Source organism: Enhydra lutris, unplaced genomic scaffold (genome assembly GCF_002288905.1).
Source record: "Enhydra lutris kenyoni isolate GAN:26980312 unplaced genomic scaffold, ASM228890v2 scaffoldscaffold39, whole genome shotgun sequence".
NCBI lineage: Eukaryota > Metazoa > Chordata > Mammalia > Carnivora > Mustelidae > Enhydra > Enhydra lutris.
In genome coordinates, this window is record NW_019154123.1 from 3,299,108 (window position 1) to 3,318,709 (window position 19,602).

A 19,602-nucleotide genomic window follows, 5' to 3' on the forward strand; every position below is an offset into this window, starting at 1 on the left:
TATCAGACTAGTGCCCCTTGCAAGGCTTGTCTTGCTCTCCCAATATACCCTGGTATATGAGAGCCTCTCTAGCATAGTCCTTCCTAAATATAGACACCCCCCCCACCCTGCTATTTGAGAATAGAGTGTTCCTGGGGTGCCTGGGCAGCTCAATGGGTTGAGATCCAACTCCTGATTTCAGCTCAGGTCATGATTTCAGGTCATGAGGTAGAGTTCCGTGTGGGGCCCTTGGGTTTTGGGGGATTCTGCTTGACATTCTCTCTCCCTCTATCTCTTTGCTCCTTCCCCTTCTTCCTGCACATGCATGCTCTGTCAATCTCTCCCTCTCAAAAAAAGAAAGCAAGAAAGAGTGTTCCTATGAAACATAAGTAGAAATGGCTTAAAGCAAGGCGTATACCTCTTGGAAAAAGGTACTAACATAGGTTTTTCATAAAAATGAAGTGAAAGTACTGCGAACTTTCAGGGGCAGGGGGTACCTGTAAATCAAATTCTTTATGCTTTTCCTTTTCTGACTCTCTGATGCATTCCAGGAAACAGTGACACCAAAAATGAGGTTATACCTTATTCATTTCACTGATAATGAGCAATCATCATGTGTGCCTTCTAGACAATATATTCTTAAAATGACTCTGTTCATTTGGGGTATGTCGTTGTGAAGTTAGGATTTCTACATTCTTTTACTTTGATCAGGTTAAGTGGATAGGAGAGGTCAATGTGGAATAAAAGTAAAAACACAGCTGAACAGAGGGAAAAGTAATGCTAATAATTAGAGAAAATGTCAGGGCCAACTAAAAGTTTCCATTAAAACATCTCCCATTACAATTTGTCTTGTGAGTGCTGTGGCTGACAGTGCCCTGGTCACTCCTTTGAGCATTTTCCATTAATTAAGATATTTTTCCATTGTGTAGATTAAAGAAGAACCGATCATAAGTATTCACATCCACAGCAGGTCTAAATTAACAATACAATGTTGTTTTCAAAGCAGCTTTGTGCAACGCAAACCCAGTGGTAGCAGATGGACATTTTCTGTTGCAAAGAGAGCTATGGGATATAGCTCTCTTTATATTTATTATAAAATAGTGATTCTGTTGCTTAAGAAATAGTGCACTTTATCCTTGCTTTACCAAAAAAAAAAAAAAAAAAAAGGAAAAGCATTTGTCCTCTGTCACTCATCTGAAAATTATCTTTGTTGGCATAAATTATAGAAAAGTAAGAAAAGGGAAGACCCAGATGGGAAATAATCCTGAGCTTTCCGTTATTGTATGAATTACCTACTTTTGTTTCTTAGGCTGCATTTTTTTTTAAGGTAGCATTAGTTTCCTGGGACACTGAATACCTTTCAGAGCTCAGCCACATCTCTACCAGATTGTATTCCTATCTCTATCAGATTTTATTTCTATTCCGATGTGTTTTTGAAACCCATTGAAGAAGGTTAAATTGCTTTATCTTGCAAATCAGATGTAAGCGATTATGTAGTCTCAATATTTGGTTGTAGTTTATTCCCCTGCCCCTTTGGCCTGGATCACTGTTAGATGCCTCTAACTTATTTCTTTGTGGGTTTAGCTAGAACTTCTGGTCTTCAAAGAACACAATTTTAATTTTGTTTTGTAGGACTTTGGGACTCATTTTAGCCTCAATTATTTATAAATACTCTTGTCAACGTGTCAACTGGAGGCATTATTCACTTCTTCATTGATGAATTCTCTTATCAAGAAGCTGATGAAGAGAGTCTCCGCTGAGAGTCGCCGCGGGTTCCTGCTTCAACAGTGCTTGGGCGGAACCCGGCGCTCGTCCCCTCACCCTGGCCATCTCCACTCAGTGCCCTCAGACTGCTCCAATCCCGCCCCGTGGCAGCTCCAGCGCCCAGCAGTCGCCACCCAGTCACCGCCCACCGCCGCTCGCCGCCCACCGCCGCCTCTCCTCAGCTGCCGCCATGACAACCGCGTCCCACTCACAAGTGCGCCATCGGGACTCGGGACTCGGGACTCGGAGGCCGCAATCAACCTCCAGATCAACCTGGAGCTCTACGCCTCCTACGTCTACCTGTCCATGTCTTACTACTTTCACCACGGTGATGTGGCTTTGAAGAACTTGGCAAATATTTTCTTCACAAGTCTCATGAGGAGAGGGAACATGCTGAGAAACTGATGAAGCTGCAGAACCAACGAGGTGGCCTAATCTTCCTTCAGGATATCAAGAAACCAGACGGTGATGATTGGGAGAATGGGCTGAATGCAATGGAGTGTGCATTACACTTGGAAAAGAGTGTGAATCAGTCACTACTGGAACTGCACAAACTGGCCACTGATAAAAATGACCCCCATTTGTGTGACTTTATTGAGACTCATTACCTGAATGAGCAGGTGAAATCCATCAAAGAATTGGGTGGCCACATAACCAATCTGTGCAAGATAGGGGCCCCCAAATCTGGCATGGCAGAGTATCTCTTTGACAAGCACACCTTGGGAAACAGTGATAGTGAGAGCTAAGCCTTAGGCTGTCTTCCCAGAGCCACCTGGTCCCTGAGGCCATGCGTGGCATGTTGGGGTTACCTCTACCCCAAGTACATCTACTTAACTTCTTTCATTTGTACCATTCCTTCAAATAAAGTAATTTGGTACCACCCCCCCCCCCAAAAAAGAAGCTGATGAAAAAAAGGCATTATTTTTAGAATGAATTCCTCCAGATTTCACCTAAATATCTACAAAGGGGATAGCATGAAATCTGGTATCTCTGCTCCCAAGCATATGCAAGCAGAATTTCCCAAGTAAATATAGACAGCCTGAAAATTATCAAGACAGTAAGGTTACTCCAAAGAACGTCTCTTATCTATCCGCTGTGGTTGTGCCCCTTGGAATGGGTACATCTACTCTGCAACCTGCGTTCCTTGACATTGTCAGTGTGTGTTTGTGTTTCTGTGGGGAAAAAAACGATCAGAAGAAAGTCCTCTCTTGTACGTTTCTCTGTTGTCATTTCCTCTTGGTGTTACTTTCCCTCTCTTCTTCCTCTATAACTTCTATCTGTAACTAATGAGACTTTCAAATGGGAACATCATATTTCTTACCTTTGTATTTATGTTTCTAGCTCTTAGTCTGGAAAGTAAAGAATGGTTTATATCTCTCTTTAAAAAAAAAAGAAGAAGAAGAAAGAAAGAAAGAAAGAAAGAATGTAGTTACTTTCATGTATATGATTTAGAAAAGTATTTCTTTCCTAGAAGCCCTTAATAAAAAGAAAAAGAGGGGGAAAAAAGAAAAGAAAAGAAAAGAAAAGAAACTCCTCTCCCTCCTAAAAGGCTCCCTCTCCAGGAGGGAATGCAATCAGCCACATTTAGTTACTTGAGGGAGAAGAAGATCAGACAGTCACCATGTACCTCTTGCTGGGAGAATCTGGGAAATGAGGGTCATTTACACATATTTGGTTAATTAAGAAGCTAGTGTTGTATGTTATTGAATCTATAGGACTATTTCTTTTCTTTTGCTGCATTTTGAATATATGCCCTTGTAGTAAATTTTCATAATTTAATGGTTTACAAAACCAGTAGTATAAAACTTCTTTCAAACATCCCCAAATCTAAACCCTAATGCTATTTCTCCCTGTGAAGTAAAACTGTAAAAATGTGTAATTCAGGTTTTACAGGGCATATTATTACTAGAAAAAACAATCTAAGTGAGCTTCTCATTAAGGTGATATACTTTCCACATTATGACTTCTAATTATCAACACTGAGTCCAACTATGACTCATCATTCCCAGGAGTTTTAGGACAAGAAAGTAAGAAAGCCAAGGAGAAGAGTTTTATAATCAGTGTTTGGGTGATAGTGGATGGGCCCATTCTACCCAGGATTGAGAAATCCCTGACACCTTCTCTGCCCTTTTTATGGGAATCAATACACTGCCTTGTTGTCTAAGCCAGTTTAAGGATGGAATTCCTGCTACTTGTAACAAATAGCATCCAAATATATAATATATTGCTCTTAATGAAAAGCAACAGAACCCAACTCTGGGTCACTTAACCAAGATAAGGTATATTGCGCAGATACCTGAGAGATCATGGGACTTATTAAAGTCTGAGAGAACAGGCTTAGAAACTAGCAGAAATCTAGGAGATAATACAGGGCCATGATTTAGAAAGCCATAAGAGGGCCATAACAGACTTTATAGTCTCAGATGGCTCCTTCCTCATTCTTGTTTCCCTTACCCACGATTCAGTATGTAGCTGCCCATGCTTGGGTCACATTCTACCATTGGGTAATGCAGAGAACAGGAAGGAATGGAAAGATTGGCTCTCTTCATGTTCGTATTGGGAAATGAGCAGCTTCACTCCAAGAAAATGAAAGACAGATAAATTCTCAAAGGAACTGGAATATTAAGACAAGTAAGAATGGATTCTGGACAAATTAAAATGACAAGTGATCTAGCAAAAGAACATGGGCTTTGAATTTAGACTCTACTTATTTAGTGCGTGACCTTGAACAAATTATGTCTTCTCTTCAAATTACAGTCTTTAAATCTATAAGATGATAATGCGTATGATGATGAACATAACATCTGCTTTGTGGATTTCTTCCAAAGTGCAGATAAAACAACATGTACAAAAATCTTCAGCATTTAAACTATGACAAAGTAGTGATAGACCATCAGCAGCAATAGTGGCATCATTCTCAGTTTTTCCAGAAGACATGGATGATATCTGCTAGAATCACCTCTTCCCTGATTGTCAGATTGTTCTTTTAAAACTCATGACTTCCATAGCAACATTCTAGAGGATGCTTTGGATGATAAACCAGTCAAAAGCCTTAATTCCAATGTTCAGTCTAAGAAGAAGAAACCCCCTTATGCTTGGGAATCATGTACCAAATACACTGTGAGTCTTTCTCTACTGGAGTGAAGGAACATCTGCGTGGTAGCCCTCAGAAAAGGTAGAAGGTGCAACTAATGAGACTGGGCAGGGTCTTAGAGCTCAGATGCAGTCATCATCTCAATCAATTCCAACCCTCAAGGATGGCTTCTTTCTCCTTCACATGAGACCTGGGACCCTCGCAGCAGGGCTGATTCCACTGGCAAGGCAGCAATTTCTTCCCTAAGTCTCCCTATGGAGGGGCTCCAGGCAGGATTTCTGGGCTTTCCTGGAATAGGAGACTGCTCAGGAGCTAGGGGAAGTGGGAACATCAGAAGACATTGACACCAACATGGAATTTCTAACCGACAACACAATCCCCTAAGTTATTAGAGTTAATGGCTCAGAGGTGCTTGGCTGAAACCCATTAATCATTTGTACTCTGTAGGGAAACTACTAGGTTTTTAGCCTCCAAACAGCATGGTAGGTAAAAGCATAAATTTCAGAGTCAGAGACCTAGATTCGGATTTAGTTCCATTGCTCTTACTAAGTTTAACAGAAATTGCTAACCTCCTAGCACAAATCTGTGCTTTGCCTTGGCATAATGGAAGTGGCTGCCCAGTGAAGGACTACATTTCCCAGACTCTCTTGCATTCTAAGTGGGGCCATCTAACTAGTTCTCACAAATGACATGCAGCAGGCTAAGAATGTTCAGATGCAGGTTGCCTTCTTCTTACTGTCTTCCCCATCTGCATTTGCAAGAGAGGAATCTGGGTCCTAGGTAGTGACAGATCCATGAGATAAAAGGAACCTGGATCAGTATACAGAGTGATGCTTTCCTCTAATTAACAATTATCTGCTCTGGACTATGATGTTGAAGCTACTATACACTTTGCAGTTTATTTCTTACCACTGCCTACACTACCCTAATTAATACATAATTGCCTTTACCACACATATGAATATATTTTCTCCCAATTTTTTCTATGCATAGTTCTCATAAAGATATGCTCCTATAATAAATAGTTTGCTGTACTCCTTTGCTTTTTATACTTATAGTACTTTTTCCATGTTTCTATATTCTCGTAACAGACTTTAATGATTCTAGAAACTTCTGAATGGATATTCCATGATTCATTTAATCATTTACTTATTGGTGGATTTTTACATTTTTTTTTCTTTTTTCTCTTTTTAATTTACTTCTATAGTTAAAAACTTGGTAATTGAAAATAAATCTGAATGTGATATATTTTCTAATAATATCTTGGTGACCATAAGTCTTTTAACAAGAGCATGGTTTCAGTATCATACTTGAGCAAACTGTTTGCTTGATGTCTCTTCTACCCTAAGCCTCCTCAAGTAAAAAAACAAAAAGAAGTCATCCCTGATGATTCAGAAGGTGGACAGAGAGCATCTGTTAAGTTACATTTTCTATGTGGCTAGTGGCACCAACCCAGACCACGCTCCATATAATCCTGCCAGATAAATGCACATACATCCAGGAATTTGTAAACCAAACTTAAGTTTCTGACAATCAAGAATAACACTCAACTTTAGGGACTCAAGAAAGAGGTTAGGCCAGATTTATAGAAGGCACAAATTTAAATAGTATTCAGCTCCATCAGTTCACAAACCAGGTAAGAACTTACTCAGCTACTAAGCAAGACTGTATCTAGAGACGCTGCCACAGACATTTCATGCTAGTGAGGCGATATGAGCTCACCAAATGGACCACTAAAACCATTACATTTATGAAAGCAAGTGGAAGAACATTTTTGTGATGTTGCAACCAGTATTTTTCCATCTTCCCTAATACACAACATTTGGGAATTCCCAATGCTTCAACGGGCTCACTCCTTAATTATGGAGAATCCAGCAGACTGTTGTGGATATTTTCTGACCATTTGAAAAGGCACCATGATACCTCCATGTTTTGTTTCCAACTAGGGAGGCAGATTAAACAAACAGCTTCAGAAGAACTTTATTGATGAAACCAAAGAATGGGACTCCTGAGCACACTAATTTTTTCCCCAAAAGGTAACTTCCAAGCTCAGAGGTCACCAATCTGATTGTGCCTCAAAATTCTCACTCTATTTATTGACAAATAATACAAATTAACTAAACCAAATCAAGTGGTAGATTAATCTCCTATTTTCTATTTATTCCATTGTCAATCTTCTTCCTCTTTCTTGTTTTATTGTCTGAAGAAATTTTTTAAGTGGTTTGAGAGTCAGTAACTAGGTAATTGGGAAATGGAAAAAAGTGGAGAGCTAATTAAAAATCAATCATCTGGGAAGGTCTCAGCAAGGTGGTAACTTATGAGCTGATGTCTACATGATAAGAAGGAGCCAGCCATGTGTCTGGAATATTCAGCAGCCAGTTCGAAGGCATAGCTTGGAGTGTTTAAGATACGGAAAGAAGGCTTCTGTGGCTGTAGCATGGTAAGCAAAAGGAGAACCATGGGGAGTTGGAGAGTGGTCTCAGACATTTAAGACATGGTCAGGAGCTTTTATTCTGAGTACAATTGGCAACTCACCCTGAGCATTTTAAAAGAGAAACTGGCATGATCTATTCTATATTTTAAAAGATCACTGTTGCATAGAGAATGATTGTGGAGAAAGAACAGTCTGATGAAACCCAGTCAGAAGGCCACTGCAGCAGGTGAAGAAAGAGCTAATGACAGACTGAAATAGGGTGGTAGCTGTGGAAAGGCAGAAGGGAGTGTAGGGGTTTCAGATATGCTTTGGAGGTAGAGGCAAAAGGAACTTTGTGGAATTGCTTATGGATGTGAGAGAAAGTAAACAATGAGGAATAACTCCTAGGCTATGGCTTGTCGAACATAAGAGATCTTGATACTCTACACTGAGACACAGGACAAGAGGGTTGAGAGAAGAGAAACTCCATCAGAAGTCCTGATGTAGTCATGTTGAATTTTAAGGGCATATTAGTCAGTAAAGGTAGGCAACAGGTAGTTCATAAGTGAATCTGGAATTTGAGGAAGGTTATGCTAGATGTAAAGAATATACACATTTAAAGTAATAAGACTTGATGAGGAGGCCACCTGAGAATAGAGATCAAGAAGAATACAGAACCTGTAACTGCTGTGAGACATTCTGAAAGTAAAGAAAATGGAGATGGAAAAGGAAAGTCAATATGGAAGCCAGAGGAGTAGAAAAATAACCAAGTGCATGGTATCACAGAAATCAAGAGAACAAAGTGTGTCACAAAGGCAGAGCCAACTGTGTCCAAATTCACTGAGAGGTCAAGAAAGATCCATATAGCCAGTCCCCACTGGATTTGGCAATACAGAGGTAATCGTGACCTTCACAAAAGCAGCTTCAGAGGACTGGGAAGAAAAGAATTCAACTGAAGTCAGGTAAGGAGGCTGAGGTGGGAGGAAAAGAGAACAATGGCAATACTGACTTGATAATTTTTTCTGTGAAAGAGCACGAAAAGGGGGTGGTGGGTAGAGGGCCATAGTCAACTGATGTCTTTGTCATTGATACCAGCTGGAGATGGGAGAGGTTTGAATACCGATAGCAAGAATTCATTATAGCTGGAAATACCAGTTATGAAGGGAACAGGCAGGTAGAGCTCAGAAAGTGACTCTAAGAATGTGACAGAAATGGAACCCAAGGCACAGTGGAAGAGTTGCCCTGTGAGAGGATCAGGGATGTTTATTTTCTGTAACAGAAGGATGAGAGGGCACAGCCACAACTCCAGAGACGTGGAATACCAGCGGAGTGATTCAGCCTCTGGAATGGGATGCTCTGAGGTGTTGTGGGGGTTCAGAGATTTTGCTCCTGGGATTCAGAGGCTTTGCTCAGTCTCCAACAGACCTGACTTTTCACCACATTTCTCAACACTATACCTTCCTTTTCCCTCACCACGTTTCTACTTTCTACTCCCATTTCCCATCACCTTTTTTTTTTTTTAAGATTTTATTTATTTATTTGACAGACAGAGATCACAAGTAGGCAGAGAGGCAGGCAGAGGCAGAGGGAGAAGTAGGCTCCCTGCCGAGCAAGAAGCCTGATATGGGACTCGATCATATCGATCAGTTAAGCAGCTGCTTAACCAACGGAGCCACCCAGGCATCCCTCCCATCACCTTTAAAAGTATAATCCAACACCCTCTTCAAGAAGCAGCTTCAGGGCGCCTGGGTGGCTCAGTGGGTTAAGCCGCTGCCTTCGGCTCAGGTCATGATCTCCTGGTCCTGGTCATGATCTCAGGTCCTGGGATCGAGTCCCGCATCGGGCTCTCTGCTCAGCAGGGAGCCTGCCTCCTCCTGTCTCTCTCTGCCTGCCTCTCTGCCTACTTGTGATCTGTCAAATAAAAAAAATAAAAATTAAAATTAAAAAAAAATAAAATCATCAGTCTTTATTGAGAAAAGATTGGAATATTCATTATTGAAGGTCATGGTTATTAAGTTTTGCAGTAGGATCTATCACCCTTATTCAATCCACAAAATAGGATAAACTAGTATAAATATGTCTACATCTCATAGTTTCCATATTTCCAAGTGAAAAGCTCTCTGATTAAAAAATTATTTTTAAAAAAAATTATACATCATTGTCATTTCTAATGAAGAAAAGTGAATTTATTTTCTCAGGATCCCCAGCTATATTTGTATTAAATAATGGATGTTTCCTTAAATAATTTGCATTGTTATGAAGTTGGGATGTACTAAGACTATAGCTTCCTATGTCATCTCCAAGCTCTCCTTCATGATCAGTCATTTTCCAGTTGGATTTAAAGCATGTTCATTTCACCTAGATCTATGACAGTGCTGGGGCAGATTTGTTACAGGAAATCCGCTGGGCACTCATTTGGTGATGTCTTTAGGCCTCCAGTAAGGATAGAGTCAAGAAAGATGGGGGGTTCGATTCTTACTAGCCAGCTCTAAATCTGTTATCCTGAAAAACAAAGAACAACCTCTTAAAATAAACAGAAAGCTGATGTATTGATGTATTACCAGCTGGGTTGCATTTTGTTTATTATAACATGAAATGCCAGCCAGAGATCTACTTCCTGATCTGTTTTCCACACACACACACCCCATATACCTCTTGCTCCTTTCTTTGAAATGTACTGCTAGGAGGCAAACTCTTTCAGTTTTTTGTTTTTGAAGATCAAACTCTCCAAGTGTGTACTACCAAGCAATATATACTTGATGCCTTGGCCCATCCACAGGATGGGTTGGGACAAGAAAATGATAAGAAGGACTGGCAAGAGGGACAGAGTAATATGGCAGTCATTTAGAAGTCATTAACCCTAGTATGGAAAATACAAAGGCTATTACACAGAATGTTCTAGAGAACATAAAGCTAATGGGGGAAATGCTATTAACTCCTTATAGTGATTTTTACTGTTTTAGTAAATATTTTATTAGTCTTTCATCACTGTGGTGTATTACTTCATAAGAAAGAAATATAATTAACTTTTAAGCCCTACTGAAAAAGGTTTATTTAATGCCCTTGAAGCTATCCTAGTTAAACATGTCTTCTTGATTCTTCTTAAATTAATTCTCACCTCTCCTTTACCTTTATTCCTATTCCCTAACCACAATTCCACCTAATCCCTCTCCAATCAATTGGAAAAAAATCAGAAATTTTCTCTTTGGGGAAATCTACTCCAGGAGGAATGATAAAATTTTGTGCCATTTGGAGTTTACAACTAATTATTTTGTTCTCTGAAAACAGATTGGAGCTGTCTAAAGAGTCTATCTAAGAAAGAAAATTTCCTTTTCTTTGAATTTCTTTTTAGATCTGAATATGAGAAAGGTTACCTTTAATGCAATTTATAAGCAGTCATTTCATTGAAGGTGCAGGAGTACATTTCTAAATTGGTTTAGGATCATTGCATCTTCTATCTCCTCTAATTCCCTGAGAGCCACAATTTCCAATTAACATTGGAAAGCTTGACAAATAGAAAAGGAACATTCTTCCCCATGGTGAGCAATACCTTTCCAATGCTGTTCCGTGGCCTGAAGCCACCTCTCTGCCCTAATCCACCTCTCCGTGTGGGCTTCCATCAATCCACCCTGCTAGCACTCGGCTTCCTGGGAAACCCCTGCACACCCATTCAGGGAGGGCTGACCCTCTCTCCTGTACTATTGGTGGACTTGATGCACAATGGCATGAGCTTCCCTCGCCACTGTCAGTGCCATGATTACTTTGTTAGTCTAAACTCCCCCACTCAGCCAGGAGCAACCTGAGTACAGGGATTGTCCTCTCTTTCTCTTCACATTCTTCTTGCACACAGCAGGTGTCACAAATATCTGTAGAATGAATGATTCTCCACTAAGCACTGCGTGATCCTGGATGAGTTACGTAGTCTCTCGGTGCCTCAGTTTCCTCATAGGTGGCTAATAACAGAAACCTCATTGATGGTGGGCAGGAATAGAGCGACTATGCAAAATGTTTATCAGCACGTCTGGCCTTTAGAAGGAGTTGGTGGCAGAAGGCTGATTACCTACTCCCAAACCATCCCTCTTATTAATAAATGTTAGCTGTTACTCTACTATAGGGCAGCAGTATGTTTTGAGAAGGCAAACCCATCCCTCACACTCAGACAAGGGAACTCTTTTGATCATGACAGGTTTAGGGGTGGGCCTAACACGTAGTCCCACTTCATACAACTTAAGGGGATTCTGCTGGCAGTTTCCTGGGTTTTTTGTTTTTCATGAAAACAGACTCGGGAAGAAAAAGACTGTCCCCTTTTCCTTCTGTGGACATTGTTTTATGAGGTGTGACCTCCATCTCATTACCATGAGGGGAAAGCTAAGAAAATTACAAAGACACCAACTCAAGGAACCTGACTCATTTGAGTTGTTGTATTAACAACTCTGGAACCACCTCTCTGTAGACAATTTAGTATATCAGAAAATTAAATGTCCCATTGTTAAGCTACTTTAATTGACTACTCTATTACTTGAAGGGAAAAAAAATCCTAAATAACAGGATGCTTAACGAATGCTAGCTATTCATTTCAGCCGGGACTAATGCTCTCTGAACAATTTCTGTCACAAGGAAGCAGGCTCTTGCTGGAAATTATACAATATATTCCCTAGTGTTATTTACAAAATAGGAACTCCATAAGCCAAGATTTTCTTGTATATTTAGAAAATAAGTTAAAATGCACCAGGTACCCACTTCCTTACTTTCTAAAAGCCCATGGAAACATAGTGCAAATAAAAATTGGTCTGGCTCATAAAATCTTTCAATATTGAATTGATTTTATGGAACCTAGTAGAAACAGGTAGGTTATGCCCTGTGTCAAGCCTAACTCACAAAACTGAACTCTGACTGAATCAACTCAGTCAGTAAACTCTTCTTCAGACCCTACTCAAGTGAGCTTTGCCCCTCCTCCTACCCTAGATCTCAGGAATTTACAGCCCAGAATAAACAGTTTGCAGGTTAACGATAGAAATAGAAACAGGGTGGGTTGATGTCTACTTTTTGGGAGAATGTCTTGAATTCTCATTCTTCTTCAGCTATATTGACATCTCTTGTTTTCTAACATTCTAAGTAGGTTGTTAAAGTTTCAGACTCCTCCAGCCATTCCCAGACTTTTAGGTACCTAGAATGTTGATCCTACTCTTCTTCCCTAGAACACCCACTACAGTGTCTGTGTGTGTGTGTGTGTGTGTGTGTATACATATACATATATACATATATACATACACACACACTGAATGTCCTTATCATGATAGATAGCAAAAAAAAAAAAAATGAAGTTTTGGGGGGTAAAAGGGGAATAGTACCCATACCCTATAGATCATGCATACCCCATAGATAGGTCATAGATCAGTCATCCCAACAGAAGACAAATGGCACACTCAGAAATAGAGATAGAATGAGATACGTTGTGGAGGATTTATAAGAGACTATGACAAAGTATAAGAGTAGGGTGACACCAGGGGATAATGCAGTAACTGGGATTAGTAGCAGCCAAGTCATTACCACCCTATGACAGAAGGATATAGAGGAGAATTAAATAACTAGAGAAAGCTGACTTTGAAGTAACCTTCAGTGGATGGGCACAGCCAACCCAAGGAAATTTTTCATGGAAGGATTTAATGCCTGGACCTCTCCTTCTCTTTTCTTTTCTTTTCTTTTTGTTCTTCTTCTTTTTTTTTTTTTAAGATTTATTTATTTATTTATTTGGCAGACACACACACACACACCCCCACACACAGAGGAAACACAAGCAGGGGGAGCAGGAGAGGGAGAGGGAGAAGCAGACTCCCTACTGAGCTGGGAGCCCAATGTGGGCCTTGATCCCAGGACCCTGGGATGACCTGAGCCAAAGGCAGCTACTTAATGGCTGAGCCACACAGGCACCCTCTCCTGCTCTCCTAACCTTGTGCTAAGTCTCCTCATTGGCCAAATCCAATCAGAATCCAGAGGCTCTGGGAACACTGTGATGAAAACTACACATATCAACCTGTGGGACAAGAAGGTGGGGAGAAGAGTGGATAATAGATCTGAAGACGCATAACCTGGGTCCAAAGCAGGGTTACTATGAGAAGAAAGGAACTGGGTCAGAGCAGCTGAACTTTGGAAAATATATTTCATTGTACAAATCCTGGCAAGGTCTAAAGGCAGTGAGAGAAAAGGAAAAGCAGAATCAAAACCCTTTTACCTTTCACTTATATTTGCTGGAATATTGGGTCTCCAGATTTCAGGCCAATTATTAGTCCTCTAAACATTAATAGAAATTTGGATTTGAGTGAAATATGCTGACAAAACACAATTGGAGGTAGAAAAATTGGAGGAAAATTAGATGCTAATTTCTCTCACTCTCTCTCTGTGGCAGTTCCAGTAACTTTGAAAAAGATGTTCCTTGATCTAAGCTGTGGAAACATTTTAAAACACTTTGTCTTAACTTATCCTCCACTAGATATTCACCAGGCTGTTCTCAAAGCAGTGGACATCAGTTTATAGAAAAGCCACTTCTACCTGTATGAGGAGGGCATTATTCTTTTCCTGCCTCTTTATTTAACTACCGAAGATTTCCAGTAACTTTCTTTAAATTTTTTTAAATTTTTTATAAACATATAATGTATTTTTATCCCCAGGGGTACAGGTCTGTGAATTGCCAGGTTTACACACTTCTCAGCACTCACCATAGCACATACCCTCCCCAATGTCTATAACCCAACACCCCCCTCCCAACCCCCCTCCCCCCAGCAACCCTCAGTTTGTTTTGTGAGATTAAGAGTCACTTATGGTTTATCTCCCTCCCAATCCCATCTTGGTTCATTTTTAGTAACTTTTTACAAAGAAAGTTATTAGTTCATTTTCCCCAACATATGCCACTAAGTATAAGCGGTCTTTAGCACTTAAATTCTTTTAAATATGCTTTTAAATATACATCTACAACTGTAACTTTATAGAGGTAGATTTCATGGAAATTATGTAACAATTTTACAACTTCTTTTTCTCTCAGTAATGTATATTGGATATATGTTGATGTTACTTTACATAGATTTAGTACATTCCTTTTAGCATTAACATAAATGCTACATTTTATTTAAGCATCCACCCACTGATGAGTATTTCACTTAATTTGGAGGAGTGAATATAAACAATGCTACAATGAGTATTTTTATTCCTGTCTTCTTGAGTACAAGTGCATTCATTTTTATAGGGCCATTAGAAAGACACAAGACTGCCCATTCATAGATAGGAGTGGCAAGTGGTCTCTGGAGATGGTTACACCAATTCCTTACACGTCCCTATAAACTCCTGCTACTCCTCACATCAATGGGTAGAATCTAATTTTCCATCTTCTTGAAAATGAGCAGACCTTACTTGTTTACTTGACCAACAGAATGCAGTGGGAGCTGTGTGTTTGAATTTCTGAGGCCAGTGTTATCTTGAATTTCTTGAAATTCTTGAACTTCAGAAATCCTTGAATTTCTGAGGCAAGGTCTTCAGAAGCCTTGCAGTTGGCTTTTTCAGGCACAACATCAGAAGTATGGCTACCTTGAAACTCCCATGCTGTGAGGAAGCTCAAGCCAATCATTTGGAAATGCCATATGAATAGAGAAAGAGAGAGAAACCACTCAAATCACATCCATTCCAGATATTTAAGCTGAGGCACCATATATACTATGAGTGAAAAAGTAACTTGGAGGTCCTCCCCAGATGAGTTTTTGGGTAAGTACAACCCTAGTTGTCCTCTGAATGCAACCACGTGAAATACCCCAATAAGAATGACCCAGCTGAGCTCAGACCATCCATAGGAGCCATAAGAAATCATAGTGATTTTTTTAACCACTAAATTTTGAGGGTTTTTTTTTTTTTGATGTAGCTATAAATAATTAGAACCAGAAGCTATACTAATTTTCATTGTTAATCAGTGTTTCCCACTTGAGCTCCAAGATGGCTATACCATTCGGAACTCTCCAACCGCTAATATATGAAAACTCCTATGTACCTATGATTAATTTTTTTTTTCTTACAGTAAGAAAACTAAAAGGACATTTTTCTCTGGCTGACCTTTCACTTTGACTCTAAAGCCAAAAAACACTTATGTTTTCCATTTGTAATAAAGAGGTTTTGCTATTCTTGTGTCCCACAAACAGATAGACAGAGTCAGACTCTTCTTTCTTTCTCAAACAAATGAAATAGAGATTTTTTTATACTGAAAATATGAAAACAGCTCAAATGGTAATTGTAATGTCTGGTTATCTACCACACATTTGCAGACCATGATATTTAAAAGTAATGTTTGAAAATGACTCCAGATTGTTTCCTAGTGGTCAGTCCGAGGCTAACCCCAGGTCCACACATGTCTGGAGGGAGTTCATCTCCACACAGACATCATTCCAAATATATAACTCTACTCCTTTCATCTCTCCAATCCAATTAAATACTTGTAACATAACCACTGTCAGAAAATGACTGTAGAGAATTGGGTCAATGCACCTCTGTGAGAAATTCTTCTGGGCCAATCAGAGGGTCAGTCCAATTATTTTCAGTGATTTGGAGGGTGACAGAAAGTCTATCCTTCAATCCTATCATTTAACTACTGGCAGCTAGGCGGTCTCAATGCTAAGCCTATAGAATATAGTGTTTCCAGTATGGACAGAGTAAGCATCTATCAATGATTCTGGCCAGGAGAACCTGTCCTTCTATGTCATCCTCCTTTAAGCACCCAGAATAAATCCATCCTTCAGCTTCTCCAGTATTTTCTATAAAATAATTCCCCAAATGGCATTATTTTATTACAAATGTAACACATGGTTGTTTTATAAAAAGATACACTGCTGAACCATGCATTCTTCAAATCTGTCACTCTTGGTCCCCCTTCCCCGGTTAAGGTACTTTTGATAGTAGGGTGATTTTTATTCCAGAAACATTCTTATGAATTGCTGCATTGTTATTTCTTTGTATTACTGTTGTTGTACAAATATGAGATCATAATACTCTTTTGCAACCACCATTGTTTACTTAATCATGTATTATGGCCCCTTGCCATAGGCACAGAAGTTTGTCCATCTAGCTTGTCTTTTCTAAACAAATACATGAAATTCCACTGTCTCATTTCTTTCTGGTGAGAACTCTGGAGAATTACTGGAGAAGTGGGTTCTTGCCTTTTTATACCAATGTCTTTTCTCAGGGCAGAATAAGTAAGGGCTGGACAGCAAAGTAGAACAACAAATAATTTGAAAATGGGGGGGAAAAGCAATGGCAAAGCAGTTGGGGGCACAGACTTTGTGACTCCTATGGTTGTTGACTCAGGTCAAGAAGGAGACAGAAAGAATGACTCTGTCAATGCTTATAGCGGCACGTTAGCATCATCATGTCTTAGCTAGAACTTGAGAATACTCATGTAACCATGTTTCCTTTTAGACCATGGCAGGCTGTTATTTAAAGGAGTATGATGGAACCCCATTAAATACAGGAATTATTATGTGCTCTCTTTCTGATATGCACTGTACACTGAACTACGTTCTTCAAAATTGAACCAAATAGCATTCAATCAAATCCTTGTTATTAGAAGACCTGTCAATAAAATATCTATTAGACTTCACTAACATCACCATTTTTAATACTAATACGTAAATTCATCTCTCAGCATTACAAAGTCACCAGAAAAGTCTTTATGCAGTCTCTGAAAGACGTTTACTTAATACAACAGATAAAATAACAAAACAAATTACCACCATGGTTTTGGACTGAGAGTCTTCGGGCCAGTGAGGGAAGAAGATTTCTAATGGTTGAAATTTTTTAGTTATCATGATAGAAGCAATAAATTATAACCACAGATTATCTAAGAAGCATCCCACTAGTAAATTTGGGAACTACTCAGGAGTCAACTTTTTTCAGTAAACCAAAAATAATTCACTAACACCAAAAAAGATATCTGGCTCCTCAAGTCAAATTAATCCCAATCAAAGCAAAGCAGAAGGATAATGGGAGCTGCAATGTCCCTGAATATGTATTTTTCTACAAAAAAACAAACATGGTAAATGCGGACTGAGTCCCTCCTGCACTCATCTAGCAACCTCCACTATCCAAAAGGCAGATAAGAGGCAGAAAGTAAGATGAAAAAGACAAACACAAAAACAAAAACCTCTGCGCATCCAAAAGAGCTACTATAAAATCAAAACTTTAAATACTGTGCAATTTATTCAGGGGGCAGCAAAACCTTCAGGCAACTTGTGCTGTTTGGAGCCAATTTTTAAAGTCTTGCTTATCTGGCTTCCCAATTCATACTAGATTAGAAATGGCAATTAAGAGGAAGTGGAAAAGACTGGTTGCTAATGATAGACAGGCTGACATTTGCAAGAAGTGCAAGAAAGAAACGCCACCACCACCACCAAAATCCATGGACAAAGACACTAATTCAAAATCCTTTCAGCTTGGGGTCATGTAGTGCAGACACAAACTGCCTCAGAGGCCTCACAGCATGGAGAAAATTTGTTCATATTTCTCTTCACTATACTCTGTGTATGAAGGCTGAAAACTGTAGAATTCATTTTGAAAAGACCTTCACTTGAATGTCATTTTATATAGGTATGTATATATACAGATATATACATACACACACACACATACACACACATATACACCATATACATATATATATGCTTGGTGCTGAAGTTTTATTAGGGTGACACTCCACATGATATCTCGTCAGGTGCTAACTTTCCATATCTCATTTATTTGATAAAGGAATGAAGGAGCCTTCATATATAGAAAGAGATAACCTGGTGATATTTTTTCTATTCCAAAGTACTCTGTTATATCAACTGTCTACATACCAAGTATCTCTCCTTGTCAACGGAAATAAGTGCCCACCACTCCTTTAAAATGTGTGTGGAGCACTGAGGAGATCCACTGAAGATACCAAAACAAGATCTTGCTTACACAGGTTAGCTGGCATGACAGAAGGTTCATATAAGCTTATGTATACACTGCATCTCATGCAAGGATAGACCTTGGAAAAGGAGTAGGAGTATGATTTCAAAAGCATCTAGTCCAAGATTTGCCATATGGTGTTCCAAAGGGCCCTCTATTCAGAAGAGATACTTCAGAGACCACTTTAGGGAGTCAAGGGAAGACCGAGCAGATTGAGGGTGGGCTCCAGACCCCCACACATCTACCCTAGACAAAGCACCCCTACTTTCATCTGTCCATCCTATCTGATGGTCTATAAAATTCTTCTTTAATAAAGGATTCTAAAGCCAGAACTAAAGTTTCAAAATCAGCAGTTATGACCTAGATATAATCAGCTGTCAATAAATATTGTCAAATATCTACATTAGGAAAGTAAGTGAGATTTCTAAATAACACCATTTGTATGCATTTAAGACATGGATGCTCATAAAGTCTACACTCCCATCTGAGGGAATAAAATGAGGTAAGGATTGGGGAAGAAAGGGAGGACCAAATGAAAAAAGTTTGGAAAAAAAGAACCCTCATTGTATCAATTAGGAATGACACTCGGTTTGGGGGTGGTGTTGAGGAGAATAACTACCGTGTCCTCCAGTGCTTTGACGATACCTCAGATGTGAGGTCTTCTGGTCAAGCATTTGAGATCGCATACCATTGGAGCAGTCCCCTTATCTCTGGGGATTGAAGCTTTCTATAAGTGTGCTGTGACTGCACCAAAAAAGAAGGCATATGCAGATTTCTACAGAAATTATGACTCATGAAAGATTTTTGAGGAGATGAAGAAGGCCGGTATCTTGCAGAGTCAAAGTGATTTTGCAATGTATAGAATTTCTTTGGGTTGAGTTCTATGGAAGTTTGTCACTCACCTGTGTTCCTGAACTATGAAACATGAATATTGGGTTATGGAATAGTTTCCCTTTATAAGTAAACAACTAACAAACACTGTGGACAGTAAACAAAACAAAACAAAAATAAACTCTTGAGTGGATGGTGATGATTGTATGCTGTGAATTGAAGAATATAAACTCTGAAACTGTGATATATTAAAAAAAAAAAAAGATAAAATAAACTACTAATCTTGTTCCAGCATACACAGTAACACATCCCTTAACTACACACAGTCTCCAGGTGGTGATGCAGCCTCATTTTGAGCATATTCAGCCACGTGACTCACATGGGCCCATGCTATGACCTGGGGCTCTTTCACCCTTAGAAAGTTCCTCCATATTCGAATTCCTTGGTAAGGATTTTGAGGTCTGAAGAGAACAACATCTTAGGTTGAAAACAAAATGTATTATTTAGCAAAATGTTGTACCTCCACTTAAAAAAATTTTGACTATGTAAATAGATGTGT

At 39.4% G+C, this 19,602-nt stretch overlaps 1 pseudogene; it reads left to right on the forward strand.

The window, feature by feature from the left end:
- The first annotated feature begins 1,933 nt into the window (after window positions 1-1,933).
- Window positions 1,934-2,512, forward strand: LOC111155097 (annotated as a pseudogene).
- The last annotated feature ends 17,090 nt before the right edge of the window (window positions 2,513-19,602 follow it).